The following is a 26,872-nucleotide window of genomic DNA, read 5'->3' as shown; positions in this document are numbered from 1 at the left end:
CCAATTCAAACAGCTACGGGCGCTACAAACTTTTAGGTCTGGGTCTCAGATGTTTGTATCTGTTTTGTGTCTTTTTCTAATAGGTGCCTGCTGCATAGCTTCCTGTACTTGCTTGACAGTCGCCTTTCAAGCCTAAGGCATGCCGGTTTCAAATTCAAAATCATTTATTCATTTAGATAACACATTGTACACTTATGAACGTCAATAATAATTACATATTAAATGCTAAATGCCTCTAATTTTACATTTTCTGCCAGTTCTGAAATCAAGAGCGTAGAACGGAAAAGAAGAACTGGCAATAAACTCTCCGCCACTCTGATTAATCGCCAACTTTTGTTTTACAAAATGATTGTAAGGAACTGCAACCATTACACTATGTTCCACGTGACATATTGAAGTAATTAATAGTTAGTTAATAATAATAAAAAACAAAGATTTGTCCTCTATCAACAATAGGCATTCCTAACGATGTTTCCGTACGAGCAAGGGATGTTGAGCTGGAGTTCGATCCTACGACCTCAGGGATGATGAGTTGATCCCTGAAACCACTAGGCCAAAACTACTCAGTTTGGTTAATGCATATAAAACCATGATTACACACTAAAACCTTTCTCAAGAATCACACTATTGGTACAAAAATATTCGATAATTCTAAATTTTATCGCTTATTCTAAAATTCTAAAATAACTTAAAAAAAAACAATTATTATATATATTCTAATCTATAACTCATTGAGAATTACATCTCTGAAGAATTGAAAACCTGATAGATAGTGATGGTGACCCCAGAGCTGGTGCTTTTCTCGCTCAACGAAAAGTATCGCAATACAGCAAGGTAATACCGGCAGCGTTAAAGGTACACTGCCTCAGGGACCAAACTTTTTAAACTGATTTTAATTTTCTTTTTATTATATTTAACTTTACTTTAGGTTAAAAAAAATTAATACTTAATTGTGATTTTTAGGGTTTAATAAACAATATGTTATTGAAAAACTGTCTTAGATTGATGTCCTGTTAACAGATGATTGTCTCAATTAAAAATATTTTTTTAATCTGTTGTCCTTAAGGGTCTTTACAGCTAAGCTTGGACAGTTATACTTGCATTCAACCACCATGTTGCATATATGCAATTTAAGGGGAATGTAATTGGGAGTGGTATAACCAGTTGTTATTGGCGGGACACGCAACCGTTCGTGTCCTGGTTAGCGACCACTTAAACTTATTAAAGTTAACTGTGAAGGGGTTCTTCAAAGTTTATTTACGCGTCTTCCTATCCAAAAATTCAAATTAGTCATTATTCTATAAGTTACCTCATTATATATGTTTATCCGATAATAATAATAATTATAGTTTGATAAAACGAACAGAACTGTAACATTGGGCGGGAGTTTATTAATTATGGAATTGTTTTAGTTTTACGTAGATTACCCATACATTTATGGATAAAAGCACGATTGGACATTATTATATATATTTATTAAAGTTCGCCACATCATACGTAATTATATATCTATCTATTTTATTGTATCAAAAAATTACTGGCGAAACAGCGGCTTAGGTATCAGATAGGTAACTAATAATGTTAATTATATGTTTAATTTATACTAATAATAATGTATTATAGCTTAATTATAACTTTATAATAATACAAACAGCTTTAATTCGTTAAAAAAATTTAACAATGTTTCTTTTTAATTTTTCAGCCCACTACCAAATATATTAAGCTCTTGATAAGTAGTGTTTATTCTGTTTTAATCGGGTTAAAACGAACCACAACCCTTTATATTACTTTTATTTATTATCAGTATGGTTAGTTTCATACAGAATTATATTAAAATTCGAGCGATTTCGTCCAGGCTATTGTAAGCAAGAATACATAACACATGGAACAAAACAAAGCAGTTAAAACATATGTAAACAGCGATCACGATAATAGTAAAAAAGGATACATGAAAAATAAATAGTTCACATGAACTACAATACGAATATAATACGAATTTATTAGGTTAGAAAGCTTTGTCCAATAATGCCTTAAATATTTAGAACTTTCAAGCGAAACTAAAATAATCTTGGCAAACGTCAAAACGTTAGTTGTCTAGTTCATTTGCTGGAAAATACTATTACCACCAACGGCTTTATAAAGGAATACATTCTAATGAAACAATTATACGTATATAAACAGAACAAAAGTAGATTCCAATGTTTCATGGAAACGAATCCGTTCATCTCAAATGATATTTCGTATTTATTCATACATAGATTATCTAACAACTCTTCAGAGTGACTCCATATTGTTTTCCATATTGATATTTTCCTTCACCGTTCGAGCGAATGTTAAATGCGCATATAGAAAGGTAATCCATTGGGGTACAGCAGAGAATCGACCCTACGACCTCAGGAATGAGTGAAAGTGAATGACTTTTTTTGCTCCTTAACATTACATTAATGTTTCCTAAGTATGGTATGTAAAGTATCATCGTAAACGATTATGCTTTTGACACGCCCTGTTTCAGACACATATTAACAGGTCTGCCAGCCCTACCCTCACCAGCTGGACTCGCCTTCCGAGTATTCCAGAGTTCAGTCTCGATTCGTCAGTATTAGTTATACTGATAAAACCAAACCACCGCACGTTTTAACTATGGAAGTCATCACGTAGCAGCACGGAATATATACTAGAGGTGTTTGAAGACAGACTCATTGCATCTGCTTAGAGCATCCTTTACAAAGTTGTAGCCAAACAATTCTACACAAAATACACTTCAAAGATTCCACGATAGATATAAAATATCTGTGATACATTTTCCGAAATCGTTTTCACATTTTATTAAATACCGCATGAACTAGAGCGAGCGAAGATGACGTTTCGCATTCAAATTCGCAGAATACATTTTCAAAAAGTTTCAATTTCATTACAAATATTAATTCATGCAAAAACACGCGGCCTTGTGTAAATAATTAGCTTTGTTTGTAATTCAATAATTTGCTAGCCAATTTATAACGGATTTGTTTAAAATGTAAATCTAGTAATGTGAAGTTGGCGCGGAAACCGCATTATGTAGATAACATCGGACAATGAACACCGCAACAAGTGAGTCGATACAAATTATTTATTGTCGAGCAACATGTTACGTCATTCAAAGATTGCCTCTATCTAGAGAATCGAAAAAACCTGCTTTAATAAATGAATGTATCAAATCATTTTATCAAAATTCATTTTTCTATCACGTTTTATTCATAGTACCGTCAAAAGTTTAAGTAAGTTCCGCCCGTTTGCCCCTTGTTCTATGTAACAAATGCTAATTATTATTTGACCTTGTAATAATAATAAGCATTAAGCCGGCAACGCATTAGCGAGCCTTTTTGAAGTGTGAATGAAGTCATAAGGTACACTTAACATAGGTGAGTCAAGACTCCTGCCCGTTTGCCCACTGTTCTATATAAAAACCAGTTACAAATACAGGTATTATATATACATACATTTAAACTTTAAAATTTTAACTTTTAGGGGTTGTATAAATAATATATTTACGTTTATTGTATTAAAAGAGATCTCAAAACATAATGCAACGGGTTATTTCGTGCGCGTGCGTCTATATACATCAAGTAATCTAAGTATCTGATCTCACTGATATTGTCGTGATTCATGTGTCCATTTCATTGTCTACGTAGGTTTTAATTCATTTGTTTTATTCCATTATTTATGTCTAAGTATTATTATGTCACACACAATGCCTGCCCGGATGGTAGACCTCGAAAGAGATAAAAAGCGTTACCATCTTGATGTTAAAGATTTAGTACTTTATTAAGCTCTTAATTTTAAGTCGGAACACACATTTCTTTAAAACTGAAGATTACAAAATTTTATACTAATTCACGTTTTTACAAGGGGCTGACTGGAAAGTGTAATTTGTGCACCCTCTTTAACAAACAGGTTGGATTATATCACCAAATCTCCAAATACACGTGCATATGTTTATTAAACTGCTAGTTATCTATATAATAATAATAATAATTTCTTTGAAAGAAGTGTAAATACATAGTAGGGAGAACAAAACTATAAACTTTCAATAATTTTTATTACTTTTGCCGGGTCAGCTCGTTCCAGTACTTCGTTATTCAAACAAATTATGTAGTACATACAACTTCAAATACCAGCGTGAAATATCTTCAACTAAAGTAGAAAAGCTTAGTAGTTAAAACCTTTTTATACGATTCGTTTGTCTAACGAGAGTTTTAATAGTATTTGCAAACAAAAACACGTGAACTTAATTGTTTTAAGAGCTGTCAATTTTTTTTTCTGTTTGACATTTTTGACAGCGCTCTAGACGAGATTGTATCTTTGACGTGCTGATTGCTTCACTATATTACTCACAATTGGAGCATATACATCATGGTATAAACGCACTCAGAATCGCTAACACTGCTAAGTTTTACTAAATATTTTTTTTTGTGACTGCGGCGCAAACTAACTGCTGTGGTGTCTGGCAGAATGACCAGCGCTGTGGAACAGTGTGCTTCTCAGCATAATACTGAACCAGGGCCAGTTATAACAACAGCACACACGGATTAAACACTTAAAACTTGTTCTTTAAAAAAGAAAAAAATATATATTATTGTTATTTTGTGTTTTGTTAGTAATAAATATAATTTCTGTCTATCTATATCTATTGCCTGGAAATGGGCAGGTCATATTGCTAGAGCGCGAGATAAAAGATGGACACTAGGAGTAACAAAATGGACTGGACCTACTGGAAAGAGATGTATAGGACGACAAAAGAAGAGATGGTCAGATGACATTACAGAACTAGCGGGGAAAAACTGGATGCTGTTGCGAAATATGGAGGAGACTTTTATCCTAAAAGGGGCCATACAAAAACTAGACCACTTAATTTTTTTTAAACTTATACTAATATTAAGGAAACTAACCACTTGTTGTACGGATTAATTAATAATAATAATATCTATTGCTTTTAAGAAATAAATAAAAAAAATCAATACTCATGTGTCTGCTCTTAGCTACTAATAGTTTTATATTTAATAGGCTTAAACTGTCTCGAGCAGACTGTAAAAGACAATGTCGACGTTGCACATGCAGTTTTAAAATCTTATTTGTTTTGCAATGCTCCACTATGCCTCGCCACAATTGGTATTACAATCCATGCAATTAAAATGTCCCAGTTTATATTGTATTTTTAGTCTGCAACTTTATTTTGCATTTAACTGGACTAAACGTTTAACATTTGTTAGTAGATGTAACGAGATGTTTACTATTGCAAATATACGCTTGGAGTTTTGATACCCCAATTATCTAGATTGAATAAGCTGAAGCCCTGGGAAACCCAGATAGGTTGCGTTGCATAAACGATGTTTTTTAATGTAACTGGAGACAAACGAGAAGGAGGTCTGAAGAAATACCGCCATGCATACACTCATATTTCCAGAAGGCTCGCCTGTACAAAAAAACATCAATGGCGCTACAACCTTTTTAGGTCTGGGCCTCTTTCTGTATGTCTCAAGGTCATTTGTCAATGTCAATAGGCAAGTAGATCACACTCCTGTGCCAACAACACGCCGGAAACTTTTTGGGTCTAAGGCAAGCCGGTTTTTACACGAAAATTTTCCTTCATCGTTTGAGCGAGTGTTAAATGCGCACATAAAAAGAAAGTACACATAGGTGCACAGCCGGGGATAAAGCCTAAGACCTCAGGGATGAGAGTCGCATGCTGAAGCCACTAGTCCAACACTGCTCAAGTCAATTAAACTTACGCAAATATGTTTATCTCTTGGATAGATAAAAAAAATAGTTTAGATTGCCATCTTTTTTTTTGTACACTAATCAATCGTAAGCCTTTCATTAATTACTAACAGTAATTGAAAATTAGCTAATTAACCATCATTCATGTGCAATCACAGCCATCACAACGCAGCTATCTACGTCATTAACGTCTAAAGAAGTTCCTGGCCGCATCGTTATAGATCTTTACTATTGGACTTCTAAAGGCCTGTCTCAAAGAAGGACAAGAGTTGTATGTAGGCCTTTTTTAAAGATTTTAAAGGTAACACTAAACAAACCATTTTTTTCTGAACAAAGATCGTCAAATTTCAATTAATAACTTAAAATTTATACTCCATTATATTAACTACTACGCCAAAATCAAAATATCATTAATATAGGTAACACAATGTCAGCGGTCAATGGGCGTCATCAGAAATAATGCTTGTCCAGCACGTTATTAAATCAAGGCCGTGTTGAACTTATGACGCTGGTGAAGCCAGGGAACTGCTAGCATAATCGTCTGTGTATAATAATTCTAGTGTTGGTTACGCACACCAAGTCAATAGCCTGAACTTTAATTGTCATGAAATTTGTGTATATTCTAGGACTGAGAGTTGGTCGTGAACTAGGTTTATATGTAGTTTCCTTTTTAGTTTTAGAAAAAAAATTGTCTATGATTCAGCATGTTGAGCCCAGTTACAACCACAACGCGCACAGATTACACACTGAAAATGTACCTTGTTCGTTGTTCTTTCCATAATTTTTGTTTATGCTTATTATTTTGTGTTTCGTTAGTAATAAATGTTATTACGACGGCTTTTTCTCTCAGCCTACATCCTCTGTCTTCTTTGCCGATGAGTAGGGATGTCTAATTATTTAAATTTATTGACGTGGAACAAGTGATACTTGTATTTTATGTTCCATAATAGACATAATTTATTTTTATTTTATGTTTATATCTAGATGGCTTCAAACAATATATAAACGTTAATTTGCAGCCTTAGAACCTTCATTGGGAGTAGCAAAATATTCACTTTAATAACTTTTGCCGAGTTAGCTGGTTACAGTACTTCGTAATTTAACCAAATTTGTCTATTAAATTTCAACCCAGCAAGCGAGCAACAAATATATATACAACAGTCTTAAACAAGCTTAGTAGTTAAATCCCCTTTAAACGATTCGTTTGTCTTACGACAGATAGACGTATTTGCAACTGATATTAATTACCCAAAGTAATAATGTTATTAACAAAAATATAAGAAGGTGAATTAATTATTTTAATTATTGTATTAAGACCCGTAATTAAGAATGTCAATGAAACTGTAATAGTTCCAAGAGCCGTTAAGATTTTTTTTCTGTGTGATGTTTGACATTTTTGACAGCGCTCTCTTGACAAGTTTGTGTTTTAGACGTGCTGATTGCATCACTGTATTACTCCTCATAGGATATTTATTTAGGTTCTATTGCACTCAGAATCGCTAACACTGCTCATGCTGACTTTAATTGCTTACATGAATATTAAATTAATATTTACATAATTTAATATATATGTAAATAATTTTTTTTTGTATTGAATGACCTTTTAAATCTAGAGCCTTAACTTTCAATAACTAAACAGCATTAAAAAACCTTTTAAGTTTGTATCTGTAAATATCTTTAATAGTAATGATAACAATTAAAGATTTGATACTAAGATATCAACAATTCTCTTAAATAATTGAAAATTAATAGAAAAGAAAATTGAAACAAATTTAAAAAGTTTGGTCCCTGCGGCAGTGTACTATTAACGCTGGCAGCATTTTCTCGCTGTATACGTAATAAGAGCCATAAATCTAATCTTATATTATTTTATTTATAAATACAGTATAGAATTAAAAGGCTGTAATATGTTCAATAACTAAACCCTGAAAAAACTTTTTCAAAATATAACCGCGTCCAAAATGCAAAAACAAATAATATTTTTATTCGTATGTCGTATATCGTTCAATTGATCCCGAATTACTAATAAAATTTAATGTAAAGTTAATTAGTTTATTATTATATATTTTACATATAACAAATTATAAATGTTACCTTTATATAAAGGTTGAAGTGGTAGGCATGCATACCTATATATCGGCATGGGGTATAATTTTATTGAAATACAAAAATACTTTTCAAATTTTACTCTTTAAAAAAGTAATGTATACCTGCTTGTTTGATCTAGTTCGTTTTAAACGAGGGACGAACTATCTATGCCCCGAGAAAAACAGTGGTTTAATCAAGTCTGTATTCCACGTCCGCGGACTTGGAGGTATTTTGTTTCCTGCCTTGACGTCGTAATGAAACTTAGCTGCAGATATTACTCCGAACAGCTTTGAAGACTCCATGGTAAATGAGGTAGAATATGCAGAGAGACTCCACATCTATGACATAATGTTTGGCTAGTTTTCATTTCAGAAAGGTCTATAGTAAATTGTATAACTCTATATATACTATATCTATGGTATAATTTATTAGGATTTGACGTCACTAGGCCAAAAATACTTATCTTAATAAACAAAGACTTATATGACATTTAAATAATAACGCAGAGAATATTGAGTACTAATAAAATCGATACGAAAGCTATTTCACAGCATCAAAGTTACTTGGACTAAACATAAACAAAGTAATAGAACATAGAATGACACTATCTAGTGTATTGTTCCTTTAGAATGCTTTCTAATGAAAATACATTGCGTTGATAAGAATAAATTTCGTTTCGGTTAAGTATTTGCTCTTGCAAGAGCCAGTGCTGTTACAACTTACTATAATTGCGGGAGCGATCAACAAATGCAAGTAGATATACCAATAACACGGTAGATTGGTTTCGCGTTATAGGAACCCCGTTGAATGAGTATTCATAATAATAAAGACTTCGTTTATGACAAATATAGTGGTGCAAAATTCATCTATCGCTCACACATCCCTGTGTTGGTTGATAACAATTATTCCGTGGTACATAGTACATGTTAAAATCAGTTTTTTGAGAAAAAGTAGTGTCGAAAATCAAGTCGCCTAAATTAAGTATGCGTGAATGTGTGAGTGTGCGAGTGGGTGTGTGTGCGCATGTATTTCAGAGTTGTCTGCGTTAGTTTTGGAGCTTCAGAGTTATACAAAAATACGTAGTAAGACATTTGTTTTCAAAATTCCGAAATTCATAACGCGTTTTTTACGAATGATTAACGTTTATCATTTTAAAATGAATATTAAGAAACAATTATGCAATGAACAAATAAGTGCGTATAGTATTAATGTCAGAGTACAATCCCCGCGTTATACGAGGGACTCAAATCGCGTAATAGGAATGCGATAGTACCGTGTTATATGGGAGATTTCTGTATATAACTGTCATACCGCAATTGTTTAATTTAAAAGCAACAGCCTTCAACATGTATCAATAATGAAGGAATAAACTCTATTCGTTAACGTTTAGGTAAAACAAATTATTATTTAATATAGTGCAAACACAGATTATCTTAATACTGGAATAAATGAGGAGGGAAATGTTGTTTGACCATGAGAAGCGGCTTCCAAGTAAGATACAAAACAATCCTGAATGGTGAGATCGGATAGGCCTTGTCGTATACCTGGACCACATCCAGTACCTAGTAGTGACAGGTCAAAAGTACGTATAACCTACGGGCTGAATGTCATGATACGTGGATAAAGCAAGGTATACAAGTGGAGATGGTCTCTGTTACTAGACAGATTGATAATAACTTCTTAACTCATAAATATTTTAGTTCTTTCTTTCAACTTTGATTTAGTTCCCATTGGAACAGTGACCACAGAGCTGGTGCTTTCCTCGCTAACCAAATAAGTAACGTAATACCACAGATACACTGCCACAGGGACCAATCTTTTTAAAATTGTTTTAATTTTCTATTTATCAATTTTTAACTGTTATTATCACTTTATAGGTAGAGAATATTGTAAATAATGTATATTTGTGTGTCGGAATTAAATTTATTATAATCAATAGTTAATAAAAAAATTAATACAAAAAATACAACAAACAAAATTCAAAAGTATTTTTACAAATACTAAAATAATCTACTGCGTTTACGGTATACAGTTTGTCGCTGAAATTCTACTTCGGCAAACATGCACACTCTATCCTTTACCAAAGATATTCCTTCGCGTAAATCTGTCGAGTCCAGTGTCTCTGGCCAGATACTGTGGTACGGAAACAGTGTTCTTTTTGCACTTACACATTGATTTATTGTAACCACAGACATTGCGCGCCTTTTTAGCGGCGCTTGAAGTTTTATTTTAACAGTATAATGTATGTTCTACACGTTGCGAGCTTGTTTTGAACTAAAGAGGTTTTATATATTTTATACAGTACAGATAATATAAATGATTATACACTATGTTATAATATTGAATGTATCGTTACCTGTACCGCTGACCGCTCAATTGTATAGTCTGTATTTTTATTCGATTTTCAAATATCGGTGCAAGTTTTTGTTTCGTGTAGTGAAGCGAACATAGTCTGTAAATAAAGTATTGTACTAACAATTTTTTTTTTAATGTAAATGGTCATCAAATCTATTGAAGTATTTCGAACCTATGATCACATAGACTTCATTCGACATAGGTCAATGACCTTTTTGTTTACAGTTTTTACAGCCAATTACTCAATTTTAGGAATGGGTTTCACGTCCTGTTATGTCGAACTGTGTTTAAGTTCAGATGAAAAGAGACAGAATATAACTATTACAGACTGTTGTCGGCTGTAAATGAAACAAAAACAGTGTTGGTCTAGTGGTTTCAGCGTCTCATACCTGAGGTCATAAGTTTGTTCCACTTAACATTCGCTCGAACAGTGAAGGAAAACGTCGTAAACAAACCGGTCTAAGACCCAAAAAAGAGTCGACCGTGTGTGTCAAGCACTAATCATCTACAGACACAGTTACAGATATCTGAGGGCCAGACCTAACAAGGTTGTAGCGCCATTTCTTTTTATTATGAAAGTATAAGTATGGAAAATGTAAGTAAATACATTAAAAATCCAAGTTATGTTATAAATATGATTTTAATTAGTTAATGCGTAAGATATAAAACGAGACGAGCTACGGCTCCTGTATGCCGTAATAAATTTATTACGTTCATCGTCATACGTCAAAAACTTTTGACGTATTGTCTTTTCATTCTGCGACGAGACTTATTTATATATTTTTATGTATTTCCTAACCTATTTTTTTTAATATTCTTATAAACAATTACACAAAAAATATAGTCAGTGATGGAATACATAATAATGGATATATTTACAAAAAAGGTTCAAACATATACAAAAGGGAAACAATAAAAAATATCCAATACATATAAGTAGTAATACCTTATTTGGCTGTGTTGTGTGATGGTGTAATAGTGAGGGTGTGTACGTGAAAGTGTGTATGTGTGGGGGTTTATGTTTATGTGATGATGATTTTTCGTATCTGCAATTAATAATATTTGAGAAGATGATGACTTCCATCAGCGAAATCGTATTGCTCAGGCCCTGTCTTTATAAACATCAGTAAAATAGATTTTAATTTGCTTTTGCGACATTGTGCAATCGAATTACTCTCCAGGGAGCGTGATTAAAAATGCTATTAGTTAAAAGGCAGGTTTCCCCTTAATAGGTAAAATGCACATCGTAGGTGCATTAGGATCTAAAGTGCCTATACGGTAATACACCTAATTCCTGATGCTGTAATTTAGTGGAGTAATCACTCATACACCGGAGAAGGAAAAGGAAGGGGAATGAGAATAGGGCGCCCCCAAAAATGGTGGAAAGAAAAAATAGCAGGAAGCGAATGAAGGAAGCCATGGATATAGATACTTGGAAAATGCTGGAAGAGGGCTTTACCTTTTAAGGAGTTGAAGGAAACTAAGATATTAGGCGCCATAAACTTTTTTTTAGATCTGGGCCTCCGATTTCTGTATCTGTTTCATGATCATTTGTATATCGAATAGGCAAGTAGGTGATCAGCCTTCTGTGCCTGACGCACGCCGTCGAATTTTTTGGGTCTAAGGCAATCCGGTTTCCTCACGATGTATTCCTTCACCCTTCGAGCTAATGTTAAATGAGCACATCGAAAGACAATCCATTGGTGCACAGCCGGGGATCGAACCTACGACCTTAGAGATGAGGGTCGCACGCAGAAGCCACTAGGCCAACACTGCTGCAGCCTTACATTGTACATAACAAATTTTATTTTTGTAAAAAACAGGCTTTTATTATATTATTTATTACATCAGAGAAGCCTCTAATAGAAATCTATACTAAAGTAATGTAATGAAGCTTTTACAAAACGGGGCAAACGGGAAGGAGGCTCGCGCGATTTGAAGGACCCGAAGTCGACTTCTTAGTTTAGATTAGGTAGCTGCCAATAATGCTCCATAAATGCAATGAATAATGCTCAATTATGGAACGACGAACGTCATGGTGATACGGGTGGAATTTCGTATTCTGCCTCAACTTCCGATGACGAAACTCAGCTGGTATTGATCCGAACAACTTCTCTAAATACGTACGCAAATGCCTAAAAAAACTCAAAACTACTAGATTAATTTAAAAATACAAAACAAAGATGGCATGAAAGACTAGTCGTCTATCTTGTTTGGATTTATCTTGATCTAGAATGATAAGTATCTCAATGTGATTTTCATCAATAAAGTAATTAAAGACATCAGTTTATGTTTATTAATAGTATAACACGCAACTGACAGCTCACATGTTGTCTATGCAAACCATAGACATTTAAAAAAACACAAAATGTCGAAATTGAAGTAGACCGATCAATGTATTTAAATTTCGAATTAACTTTAAAATCATAAGTCTGTTAGGCGGAACGAGGTTCGCAATGTCACCTAGTATTTAAATAAATTATTTATTTTATAACAATTTATGTAATCCACGTTCGGGCTTCTTTCAAGATATATAAACGGCATACTGATTAATTCGAACCAAATTCGGTGACAACTTTCTGAGCGGCCCCTTATAGGCCGATTGCGGCACAGTCGTTAGGACCGAAGTGTCGACAATTAAGTTGAAGCGACTGTGAACAGTGCCAAAGCCGATATAGGTCAGTAAAGCAAGTGGACCTGCATTGTTGAAGATTCAGTGCTGTCAACCTGTCAGTATCTGTGTTGACAAGTAAAGTGTCATCATCATTGCGTCTATCTTTGGGATTGCGGCATGTGGCCAGTGGCCCTCCAACGACTATTTGGACTACACAATTATGTAAAGTATTTGAAATTCAAACTAAATATTCATAATATTAATAAACCGCCAAACGCTATGCAAGATGGCGTCGTACCATCGTTATAGACGTTAACAAACGTCAAGTATTTAGTGTGTTAACTGTCATTGAGATATACACAGCCTGCTACATCGTTGATTCGACTAATCTGTGACTTTTTTCTGTCATGTGACTAACGTGCAACAATGAGCATTATTATTGATAACAATTCAATGCTTCTTTTTAATATGTTTTATATAATTTAATATCAATAAAACGCCCCATTAGTAGATCAATCAAAATATGCTGAAATCATAAATTAATTGAACTTTTAGCAGTTTTCCTTTGAACAAATAACGAATTTGTACCTATTTTTTTATAGAACGTATGGGGCATACGGGCAGTAGGCTCATCTGATGTTATGAGATACCTCTATACCAGAGGGCTCACGATTACATTGCCGGCTTTTAAAGAAATGGTATGCTCATTTCTTGAAAGACCCTAAGTCGAATTGGCTCCAACCATTAAAAACTGCCTAAAACGCTCTATTGTGGATCGACGGACAAAAGTGTATCGTATGTACGAAAATAAATTTATAGTTGATATAGATTTTATATGTATACAAAAATATATTATTTAACCTTTATATATTTTTAAACAATGTAACTAGGCTCAACCTGAGTTAACGTTAGTAATCAATTCAATACGAAATTGATACATAATGAAGACAATTTTAAGGTTATTATCATACATTTTTGATAAATTAATTTGAATTAATAGGGCCCATGATTTTAGTAATTATTTCTACTTATAGCCTATTTTAGCCCATAGCCTTTAACAATGTTCGAAAAGAACGTTACATCTTTACTTATGCTATATATATTGCTATATATATAAGTATATATGTAAATATATATAATAAAATATTATAGTTTCTGTCTCTACAGCCTGTTCTGGTTAAACATAGTAATACTTTGGATATAACTATGTTAAAGAAAAGTACGTACCAATTTCGTCTCTAGGGTACCATTTCGCCAATATTTAGCTCCATTTTCATCTCATGAAAATGCATATGACCCCTCCATCTCCATTTCATTTGGTTTATCTTAGAGTGTCTGATCTGATCTGATCTGATCACACCTGTTCTAGCTGTTAAGTCTGTATTTCAATGTTTGTCTAATTTTCTTATTTTCAGCATGCTTCTTTCCATGGCTCTTTGGCAATGTGCTAGCATGCCCCTGTGCTGGTAAGAGAGTGCCCCATTCGTTAAAATTGATTGTCAGAAGGTTCCTTGTAAAAAATTTAAATATTTCGACTCCTTTGTTTCCAAACGAAACTAGTTATCTCAAAGTATCTATACAGGCTCTCGTAAATTGTGCTTTAATGCCATGTAATAAAGATTATTTACGGGTGTAAAGTCTGCATTTTGGGCGGTGTAAAATATGAGTGCAGATGCTGTGAAATGAGCTTCTTGAGGATCATATATACAGGTAATTACATTTTACGGGAAATGACTTTTCATATTAAGAAAGCTTTAAATCACCTTGAATTTTGATATATTTAGTCTTTATAGAGTGGAAGGCTAACAGCCGCCCGTATCACTCGTGTGCTAGCGGGTTGACAACCTTTGAAGAAATGGTATTTTGCATTGCTTCCGAAATACCTCTTCTTGCAGCTTTACACGGTGAGACGGTATTGGGCAGAAAAGGCCGGACGCTGTTTTGTAAATAATATAATTGTATTGTAAAAATTTCTTAAAACCAGTTCTCATGAAAAAGATTCTAGCAGGTGATTTTTGAATCCAGCGTCCATGGAAACGTGGCTGTGTCCAACTAACCTGGCTACGTTGCAATTTAGGCAAAGAGATCTAGATTACGGGACAAAACGCGAGGTTTAAGACCGAGTGTTATAAAGCATCACCGAGGACGGCCTTTGCCCCATATAGAGAATATTTACTTTAATTAACTTCTCCTACATCAAGAGACTCATGTTATATTTGGTGATTCCGCCGCCAATGGAAACTCGCATTGCCAGAACGCTCAGTTTTGAAACGACAAACGTTGAGGTGATAAATGGAAATTCGTATAACTACATAATTCAAGGTTCAAAGTCAGTTAACACATTTTGAAATTATCCGTAACGTTGAAAGGAGAATTAGTCATAGATATATATAGAAAATACATTGTTATTGTTTTATCTATTGACATTAATATTGTTATTGTTGTTACACAACACGACGGGCTATCTAAAAACTATTGTGAATTATTTTAAGTCTTAACGTTTAATATCCACGACAAAAACGTACATAGAAAACTATTTTTTTGTCGCTTACTTAAGCGTAATGATTGTAAAACGATTAAGTGAAATGAAGAAATCGACTAAAATATTTGTTGTGTAAACACATATATATTAAAAAGCCTATTTACTTTAATCTTTACACAACACACGCATTGGCTAGTTAGAGAATATATAGAAGTATATCACTGTAAAAAATCTTATCAAAAAGCTTCGCGAGTAACGTTCGGTGACGGTTGTTGAAACGATGTTTATATGTTAAATGAAAAGCTTTGTTTGAAGCAAGGTGTCAACTGGCTTCAATTGTTTAAAACATGAGCTTATAACTAACATAAAATTAGGGTTAGTGGGGTTGTGACACAAACAAAAAACGAACTGCGCTATTTCAACGGTTCATAAATCTAAGTGACACGTCAATATAAATGTAGCTTTTGGACATTATAAGAAACGAGAGTGTTATATTACAATCTATGAGTGTGATAAAAACTTATACTTTAAAGAATCACCTTCACTTCACAGCTTCACTGTGCAATAATTGGTAACATTTGCTTTGCTCATCCAATTATCTAAAATTTATATTAAAAGGTACCATGCCACAGGGACCAAACTTTTGATATTTGTTTTGATTTTCTTTTTAATAATTTTCAATTATTTTAATTATTACTTTGTAGGTTAAGAAAATTGTATATACTGTTTAACTGTATAATAGTTTTGTTAATATTAGAGTACATAACTCGTCTTTTATTCAAAGTGGCGTTTGTGTTTTAGGGAGCTTTAAGCTAAGCAATGTTACAAAGAAGGATAAATACGCAAGGATGGAATGGCTATTTTATATTTCTACGTTCCTTCCATCTTTGTAGCTTGCATCCATATAGGACGGAATTTGTATTTTTTTTACAATACAAGGTTTTAAGTTGTTAAAAATTATACAGAGCAAGTGATGATATTAATTTAACAAATGACGTCTAATATTTCTTTTTATAGACGGAAACGGATAGAAGGCTCACCTGATGTTAAATGATACCGCTGCCTATGAACTATGGCTCGCGAGTGCGTTGCCGGCCTTTAAACCCGTAAATATAACCTGGAGTCTAAGTTCAACATAACTTGTGCTGCCTAATCGCAGTAGACTTTTTTGTATTAACCAAACAATCGATAACTAACATGGACCTGCAATAAAGGTCTAGGCCAAATTTTCTCCACTTGCGTCAAATCTTTGAAGAGATCACACAAAGCGAAACCTTGGCGTGACCTGATGAATATTAATTAAGCCGCAACACTGTAAATAGAAAATATTCTGCAGTCGGCTTTTGGAAAGAGATTTACTTTGTGTTATCTCGGTGTACGACGAATGAGACTAGATTTTTGTATTACATTATTATTATGGATACGCTTGTTAACGGGTGCGTTGCCTGCCTATACTTGCTGTACTTTACAACACATTAAACAACACAAATTTGAGTAACAATTATTTTTATTTTTTTAATTTAATTTTCCAAGATTTCTTTACTTACACTGTTCCGTCTGTCTGAGGCGCAAACTAACTGTTGTGCTCTCTGGTAGAATGCTGTGGAACACAAGCCGGGTTACAACCACAACGCACACATAACTCACTTAAAATGTACCTTATTCATTAAAAAAAACTTGTTTTTTTTTATTATTATTACTAATATTTTGTGTGTTTCGTTTGTAATAAATCTTTATGTTTTATGTTTAAATATACATATAGATAGTTGATATACGTAAATACCAGCTACAATATTCTGTAGCATTAAATAAAATTTCTATTTTAATCGACTCAAAATCGAAAGAGTTTATCGTAACGCGACTTTTTGTATTGTCAAAGCCGTAGAGCTTGGATATTGAAGGTGTCAAATGATTGATTTGCAATCAAACTAATAGTTTTCATGATATTAATAGAAATGTCTCGTTCTAATTCCAACGTAATTAGCTAAAAATCATGTTTCATATAAAGTAAATAAATTATCGTATAAAACATGTATTTATCTTGGTTGATACTCTTTAGTGCATGTATTTGTATGGTTTTGTTAAAATAAGTGAAACTAAACTAATTCGTGATTCATGTGCAAATTTACTTTTTGTTTTTCATGTATCCAGTATCAGTTTAGTGTATTTTTTGTTTATGTTTAGTTTCTTCATTATATGTAATATCTATTTTCGTACTTCTTGCTTACCTTATGTAATTTAATAGATTTTTTCTGTACACAAAGTGGTTGCGTGGAAGAGATCGCTCGAAAGCGACAAGGTCGCCAGTTACCCTCCTTTGCATTTAATTATGTTCAAATTTTTATATTGTAATATAACGAAGTGTTAATAAATAATAAATAAATTTACACCCAAGTACGCGTACGTATTGTGTGTGTGTGTGTGTTAAGAGGAGCTGTTCGGATTAATACCCGCAGCTGAGTTTCACTATCGGACATCAAGGCAAAATACACCTCGACATCCGGTGTTCCACAACTGAGCGTTTTTAAAGGCAGTTTTTGCCGCCCACCACCACTGTGTGGAACCCACTACCCACTGAAGTAATGCCGAACCAATTCGACTGAGAGTCCTTCAATAAAAGAGCGTTTCAATTATTTATAGACCGGCAATACACTTCTGACACATAAAATAAAGTAGTAGTACGCGGGAAACGAATTATATCCTAATATATTCCGAGCGTTCATTATTCTTCGAAGACATGACTAGTTATCGGTAGCACACGGTAATATTTACTTTTAAAACCAGTTATTTGAAACTTCGATAAGAATGATAAGGGCGTTTTAAATACAAAATACTCAAACCTGTATGGGATATTTGAAGTCAAAAATATACTGTTTTGTAGACTACACACCAATATGACTTTCTGAGACTTTGTCATTGACAATCTAAGTATAAAATCATAGATGCCATATTTATAATCTCATAGATTATCTTTACTTTATTTTTGCTAATCCTCCTAATTAATATATAATTGATTTAAATTTGAATTTTTAAACATGGTGCTGCATTTTCAGTATTCTCAATAGGCCCGCGGTGTCAAGGAGTTGATTAGCCTCGACATTCACGTGATGGTGGAGCGAATAATATAAGTAACATATATTCCTCCAACTTGGATTTTGTGCCAATCAGTTCATTTCCCTTGTTCCTTCCAGTTCAAGGTCACGAGCGCTGATTAAAGCTTTCAGTTCCCGCCGGGTAGATAGTACCGGTGACCTCAGAGCTGATGAGACGAGAAAGTATCGCTATACAGCGAGGAAAGGCATTAACGGTACACAGTCACAGGGACCAATTTTTTTTAGGATTCCTATTTATTTATTTTTAATTATTATAAAACACTGCTTGTGTTAAGTTTTATTTTTTAATTGATTTATGTAATTTGCTTAAAAGTAAACAAACGTTTTAGTGATTATTTTGTACTTTAATTAAAACTAACAGGCACTTACCGGCAGTCTTTCGCTGACCAGTACTGAACTCGTTACGAATTATGTAAATAAGTACATAAATTCGCTTTTCCGTTAAAACAGTTCTATTTCAAGTATAAATAAACAAAAGATAATGTTATTTATGTACAGTTAACAGAACGAAATACAAAATAATAATACAATGATATAAATAGTTGTAACAACATCTGTTCGATACAAATTGCCATAGGAAATTCATAGTTAAAAAAACCTAAAACATATGAAAAGGAACGAAAACTTAAAACGGAAGATTAAAAATTATTACTATTTTTAACACAATGATTTAATCCTCCTTAGCTAAATTTTATTAAAATTATATGATGGAGTGTCACGATAAATAAAGGTGCAAGAAGATACACCTAGGATTACGCGTGGAGTAACGAAGGTAAAAAGTCAGAGGAACTGATAATTTACGGTAGGAAAGAATATTGTCGTCTAGCGACTAGAAGGACGGAGAAGACAGAGAGAAACAAATCAATTGTTGACAAAGCAACAAACACTTTGAACTATGTCTCGAAAGCACATCAATTTGACTTTGATGTTAAATTATAATTACAATGGCAGCTGATACCAGCGCCATTGCTCCGACATTTATATTAACTACCAATGTCATCCTTTCTATGACTGACACCGATTTAGCGCAGACTGTTTTTTACAAAGAAATACGTTTTTTAAGGGACACAAGGAAAGCATTATTACAGCGCTACAGCTTTTTAGGCCTAAAATATCTGTATCTGTATTAGATGTTTTCCGTCACCGTCGTACGAGTGCTAAATGCGCACATAGAAAGTCCATTGGTGCTAGGATCTACGACCTCAGCGTTAGTCCTGAACACTGCTCACGATGTAAACATAACTAACAATATATTCACACAAGTCGCAGGCATAGCCCGTTGAATATAAAAATAATGTTTGCAGCGCGCTCCCATTTGCTCAGCGAACTGTAACACTGATACTCCCGACGTGTCACTGACTTCCAAATATTACCTGCACTAAATATACTATTGTAACTTCATATTTTAGTTCAAAATATTCATTAACAATTCGTATTACATGTAAAATCAGTTAAAATGTTGTGTAGGAGTGTGTGTGGCTAAACAATATGTACCGTCGATTTAAACTCCCATATTTTTATTGTAGATAGTACTCACTAAAAGAAAGAGTTTCGCAAAGTTTTAGGTTGCGCAAACTTACGGTTCATGAGATACATTTTTTTAAACTTTTCAAACAAATTGGTAAATTTATTTATAAACACGCCATTACAATTATTTCGTGTGTGTTGCCCTGTATGAGTATGTGTCCGTCCTTTGGTATAATATGCGCTGGTTCGGCTGTCATATGTCAGTATAGAAAAGATATATCGATTGGACTAAGACTAGCACATACTAGACCTACACTAAGCACCTTCAATCGCACGCGACCGCGGTTAAAAATCCAACAGTAGTTGATGTAATACACAGTATACATCAGCCTACCATTTCCGGTGTGTCAAAATCAAAATCGACAATTATCATCCTTTCCTTGACTGACACTGATTTATCGAAACCAGACTTTTGCTTTAACAAAGAAATACTTATTTATGGTTGTCACTTGAAGTTGTTACCGCCCATGGACACACGCAACAACAGTTTGCAATTTGGTATACAGAACAAGTCTTCGATGTTTAAACTTTAGAAGAAGAACTTAGTAGAAGAGTTATTTAATTCTGACACCTGTACGATTCTCGTCCATCAAAATGTATTGGCAATTGGGCAAACGGGCAGGAGGCTCACCTGTATTTAAATGATAACGCCGCTCATTGACACTCATACCATAAGGCTTGCAAGTGCGTTCTGATTCTCACCTTTAGATGAGATAGATAAACATGCACTGACAAAAAAACAAGTGTTACTCTTTAGAAGAAATTTCTCGAGAGAAATGCTAATGGGGTATGATGCTGACTGCTGGCCACAAATCAAGGGAATCTAGGATGAGTTATTCGCTGTTTTTATTTGTTTTTAATAAAGTATACTGTCAGTTTGACCACCTCATTGTTCTTCATATCCCACCTTTATATTTCAGAGACTATATATATAAATATATACATTTCTTTATGTAGTCTTTGAAAATACTTTATACAATTGTTAGAGCGACGTGAGGGCTTTAAAAACACGTACATTTCCTCTCGACTACAAAAGGTTAATAGACCTGTGCAACTGTTCTTGAAGCAGATCTTAAAGGAAGAATATGTTTTTTTTTTATACACAGCACTAAGACATCATTGTCTTAAGACTTATAAGTGATTTAAGTGTCCCTACTAAAAAGTGTATTTAACATAAGTAATTGTCTTACACTATTAACAGTCTCTGATAAGGGGAATACACTCTGTTCTTGTGTACTATTTTTCCACTTAGAGTGTGAGACAATTGAAAATCAAGGGATGTTAAAAATAGCGACGCGACACTCACGTGTTGGTGGAGCCTTTGTGGACACCAGCAATCTTTCAAGTAGGAAGAGGTCGTCGTTGCGTCTGTACCAGGAACCACTGACAATTCCCATCATAAATAAATACAAAGCAAAATAAGGCACTTAGTTAATATTGGGGGTTGTTGGTCACCAATTTTTTTTGTTAATACTTTAACAAGTGGCGCTGCCACCTTTTTAAGTCTGGGCCTCAAATTTCTGTATGTGTCTCGTGTTCATTTGTTTTTTCAAATAAATGATCAGGGTTCTGTGCCTCATGCGTGTTTCCTTCAGATCAGATCTTGAGAAACGGGATACTCATCGTACAATCAGAAAGATATTTGAAAAACAAAGAAACTGAAGAACATTGTATTCTCCATATAATTATTATTTTGAACTTTTTTCGATAGATTGAAACCATAGGCTTAAGATAACTATCTGAGTCGACACTTAGCGGGAACTATACTAGCTCATGACATTTGTTTATTATATATGCCATACTTAGCATAAGATTCAGTAACTAGAATTGGTCTTGACCTCCATACGGCGAATATTGAATTTTAACGTACAGTAGATATATATATATACTGGTGGCTTTAGCGTGCGACTCTCATTCCCGAGGTCGTAGGTTCCATCCCTGGAAATAATAATGGTGCACATCCAGGGTCGATAACTGGTATGTGGATCAATGTTATTTCTAAACGCGAAAACATCGTGAGGAAACAGGCTTGACTTAGACCCAAACGGCGTGTATCAGAGGCTGATCACCTACTTGCCTATGAGATTGACAAATTATCATAAAACAGGCTCAGAAATCCGGAAGGCCCAGAACCAATTATTGTAGCGCCAATGGCTTATTTTTATTCATAGATATATATATATTATATCATATCAAATATTTCCAGTTTTAATATTAACCAGTATATGTCTAATTTAAACCATTTAGGTATATAGAAGAAGCTTGTTAACTGCTTAATCGTGAGTCTTGTATGTCTTATTCTTTTGTCATTGTAGTTCGTGAATCCTTGAGATTAGCTTTGGGTTTTAAGTTTGTTTTATTAATTTTTTGCATTATTTGAGATTAAGTTTGGTAATTGTATCGTTTTTTAGTATTACTTGTAATTTTGTTTTTGTTGATTTTTAGCAATTCTTCATGCCTTTGCATGTCAGGAAGAAATTGCTTGTTAGCGATAAGGTTGCACGTTTTATAATTCATTTGTTGTTTGTTTTTCTTTTAATGTAACGAATTAGTATAAATAAATAGAAAACCATGACCAAACCGTTAATATTTTTTCCATTACATAGACCATTTACTTAAGTGTTATCCAATATATATACCTAACAAACTCATTTTAACTTTGAAAAAACTTTACGCGTAAAGTTCTGTGATACCACTATTAATTACATGGAATACTTAAATCTCAAACAAAACTTTTTTCTGTTTTTAGCGCTTCTATTACGTTTATAAACATAGCCTCGCCCGCGCTCTAAGTCTCTAAATTAATTAAAACAAAATAAAAATGTATAAAATCCAAAAATACAGTGAGTCTTTTCGAAATAAACAAAACAAGAATTGAAAGACTACGCCCGTCGCAAATTGCTTGGCGTTTTCATTATAGGTGTATAATTTGTGGCATAATTATTTTTTAATATTAAATCCTACGTTTACGCGTCACGTGAACCGCGCTAGTTTTAGAATTGAGGGCAAATTAATTAATTTATAGCAAGACTGTATCTCTGAGGAAGAACTGCCGTTGTGCACCAAAGTTCTGTGTCTGTACGGTGAAGAAAATCAGCGTGAGAACACATACCTTAGACACAAAAAATATGTATACAAGTGTGTATTAGAAACAGCAAATGTCCACGAAACTGATACAGAAATCTGAGACACTAAAGGTTGTAATGTAATCTAACATTAGTTAAGTTATATTAGGTAATAAGAAGCGCAAACCTAATGTTTGGAATGTACTTGGAACTAAAACGAGCCATTTTGTTTTTCTCTATTCATAAATTGTAATATAACATTATCGTTTCCGATAACGTCAAAAAATCCAATAAGTGACACCTATGTCACTTAGATTTACGAACTCTTTCAATAAGTCAAGTTGGTTTGTCAAGTTAAACTTCTTTATCGGCTTTGGAAGAAAATTTACTGTCACATTTTTGGGTTACGCCTTATCTTTTTGCCAAGAGATTCGAATCCATTAATAACAAAAATATATAATAACGATAACAATGATAGTAATAATTCTATTGCAATTCATGAAATTCTGTAATCTTAGTAGTAATAAGGTAAAATGAAAATGTATTTATGTCTATGATAATAAAAGCCTTTTGTTAAACTTTATCTAATTTTATTTCATTTAACCAATTTCTGTAGTTGCATATAGTAGATAATTTTTTGAAAATAACGTCATGTTTTTAAACGCACACATTTTTTTGGTTAATCCAGCATCGCAAACACACTACTCCTAATTGTGTGTTAGTTATAAGCTTATGTTTTAAACGATTAAAGCCAGTATTACATTTGAACATCCCTCCAACATCCACTACCATACTAAACTATCCACTGGGATTTTTATTAACGGTTTTCAGTAGATCAACTGTAACAATTGCTATTTGGAATGCCAAATATTTTTTTTTATTTTTATTTTACAGAATAGTATAATAAAATAATAATATGTTACATTAGAAAACCACTGTGGTTTGTATAAATGCAACCATAGCAGTCTTGTTATCGTTAGGCTATCATATAACTGACTGGGTTAGCGCTTAATCACTATTAGTCGCAGTAGCAAATACCTCAATACGCCATATACGTGGTGTGCTTTCGATGCACAGAGCCGAACTTGTGTTACCGCTCGGATTTTTAGTCATGCTCAACGCGTTTTATTATGTCATCTAGAATAGTATAATACATAAATATTGCATTTTAAAGACGATTCATCTTATATGAATTTGATAGTGTTATCTAATTAATTATTATTATTAAAAAACACCCAAAAAACCTTTAAGTTTTAAATAATAGTTCCTTTATTTTCTGAACTTGACTATGACTGTTTTTTTAAAGCGGATCTGATAGACGTTGTCCTGTCTTAACAATGAATGTTCAGTTCGAATTGGTATAATAACTAAATAATATTTAAAACATAGTGTTTATTATTCTAATACTTTATGAAAAACAACATTATTTGTTTCTGGCGCGTATATAAATAGTTTAGTTGCTATTACGACACGGGAACAGGCGACATATAACTGGCCATGTGAAAAACATGGGTTTTCAAGATGAATGCCACAAACATTTTATATGTATTTTATCAATATAGCAACTCCAATCGAAGCATTTATTTTAAATGATATTAAATTTTCTTACATCCTCTTTAACGATATTTGCAGCACGCATTCTGTTAATGTTATGTCAAACGCCATAACATAAAAAATGTTTAATTTTTTGTGAAGCTATATAATACTTTTTCTTAAATTTTCTAATTTTCTTATTTTTTTCTTTCATAAGACAATAACAAATTTCTCCTGACAATAACAAACACAACAATAAAAGAATTAGCGAAATCGGTCCAGCCGTTCACGCGTGATGCCGTGACCAAGCAAAATAGGGATTCATTTTTTCATATATAACTCAAACTCAAAATATCTTAATTCATATAGGTAAACCAGTTCACTTATGAACGTCGAAAAGAAGTTAAATATATTTTAAATTTACATTGACTACCAGTTCGCAAGTCAAGGCGTAGAGCGGGCAAGAAGAACTGGCAAGAAACTCTCCGCCACTCTTTTTAATCGCCAAGTTTTGAGTCATACAGATTGTTTGATGATCTTAGCAAATACTCCGACACCACACTGATATAATACGACGTTGATGTTGGGTACATAAATTCAATAATCACGCATGATGCCGGTTCAAAATGTTGGAATCCGATGCGCCAATGAATACAAAATTCATATGTACTCCAATTATAGGAAAACGATTTGGTACGAATATTCTTGGCAGACTTGCAAATTTCAACTCGAATCAGCAACACATATTTATTTAGTTAAGTGTGGAGAGGCTCTGGTATGCGGAAGCAAATATATTAAACTATTTTCATTTATCAAGTTTCCTAATACGTACATAGAGTTCTGATAGTATGTACCAAAAAGTAAATAACAATATTTCAAACCTAATTTAAGTTTTTGTATATCAGCCGGATGGGATGTCTTTTGGTATGGGAAACTGCTTGTGAGGACGTGAGCCTCGTCTCATCTTTCAAGTTTAAGGAAAAAAGATGGGCCAGCCGCAGAACCGGCGGAAAATAATAAACGGCTCAAGAGTCTTTCCTCCAAGATCGATTTTGTTCCCTTTGGAGTAGAGACTCTTGGGTTGTGGTGTTCAAGTGCACAGTAGCTAATTAAAGCTTTAAGTTGGCGCCTGGTAAATAGTACCGGTGACCTCGGAGCTGGTGCTTACCTCCCTCAACGAATAAGTATCGTAATACAGCGCGGTTTGTTTTAATTTTCTTTATATTTATTACTACGTAGGTTATGAAAATTGTTCTGTTTATTAAATTATTATGTTTAGGTTAATAAACGATACTTCATATATAAAATCATATTTCAAAATTAATATAACTATGTTAGGCATACATTTTTCAGTCAATATTTTAAGTAAACTTTAGTTAATCAAACGATATTTACTGACATTTGAATGTTGTTTGAATACAGCTAAAAGATTTTATTGAAATCCATCCGCAACAAACAAACAAGGATATTTTAGTTATTATATTTAGAGGTTATTTATGGTTAGCAGTATTATGTTAATTTTATTTTAAAAGTAATTAAATTTAAAAAATGCATTTACAAGGATATATTTGTTATGTCAACTGTCATTTTGAGATTTATTGTGTTATGTTCTGTTCTATTAAGTATTGAGTGTAATCTGTGCAAGTTAAGATCCCTTTTTCAGTACTAGGCGTTTATTGTAGCGGTGCCTCCTACCTAGCAAATATTAACTTGATTTTTCAAAGCTCTGAAAATAAAATGAACATAATTTATTTAAGTAATAATATTTAATAACGACACTTCCAAGACTTACTTTGGCAGATAACACATTAGTTCCGTTTTACACGTTAAAAACTTTGAAGATCCAGATCTTTAGTCGAACTGACTGGACTAATGAGGTATTATATAAAAAGCAAATCTACGTGAGATGAAAAGGCAAACATTATCCTTATTGTGGCGAAATCCGAATTGTTTAAAGTTTGTTACGGCCGTCACGCGCATGAAACACGTACGAGCCTGTCCATCTGTTAAAACTGAGTAATTTTAATTAAAATGCCATAACTTTCCGGAGCTCACGATGACTGAGTATTTAAACACTCCCTCGTGATATTTAACAGGCTTTAATATTTTTAAATAATATTGAGAATGTATTGCTCACACAAACTTCAGTGGGTTGGCCTTATATAGGTTTCAAAATGCGATTTACAACTCTGCAGTCGTATGTATCGTACATATCGTATCGTGCCCCGGCTTGGCACCAATGGACCAGTTACTTACTTAAGATGTCATGTGCAACACGGTAATTGTTGCAGCTCCTTACACACGTGTAAAACAAAAAACTTGGCGATTAAAGAGTGGC

General features: G+C 33.4%; 1 protein-coding gene across 1 annotated transcript in view; it reads right to left on the bottom strand.

Moving 5' to 3' along the window:
- Window positions 1-26,872, bottom strand: part of LOC123715061 (semaphorin-2A-like) — a 92,503-nt gene that overhangs the window by 25,943 nt on the left and 39,688 nt on the right. The gene's annotated exons all lie outside the window — the stretch shown is intronic.

Source organism: Pieris brassicae, chromosome 10 (genome assembly GCF_905147105.1).
Source record: "Pieris brassicae chromosome 10, ilPieBrab1.1, whole genome shotgun sequence".
NCBI classification, from domain to species: domain Eukaryota; kingdom Metazoa; phylum Arthropoda; class Insecta; order Lepidoptera; family Pieridae; genus Pieris; species Pieris brassicae.
This window is presented reverse-complemented; position numbering and strand designations above follow the sequence as displayed.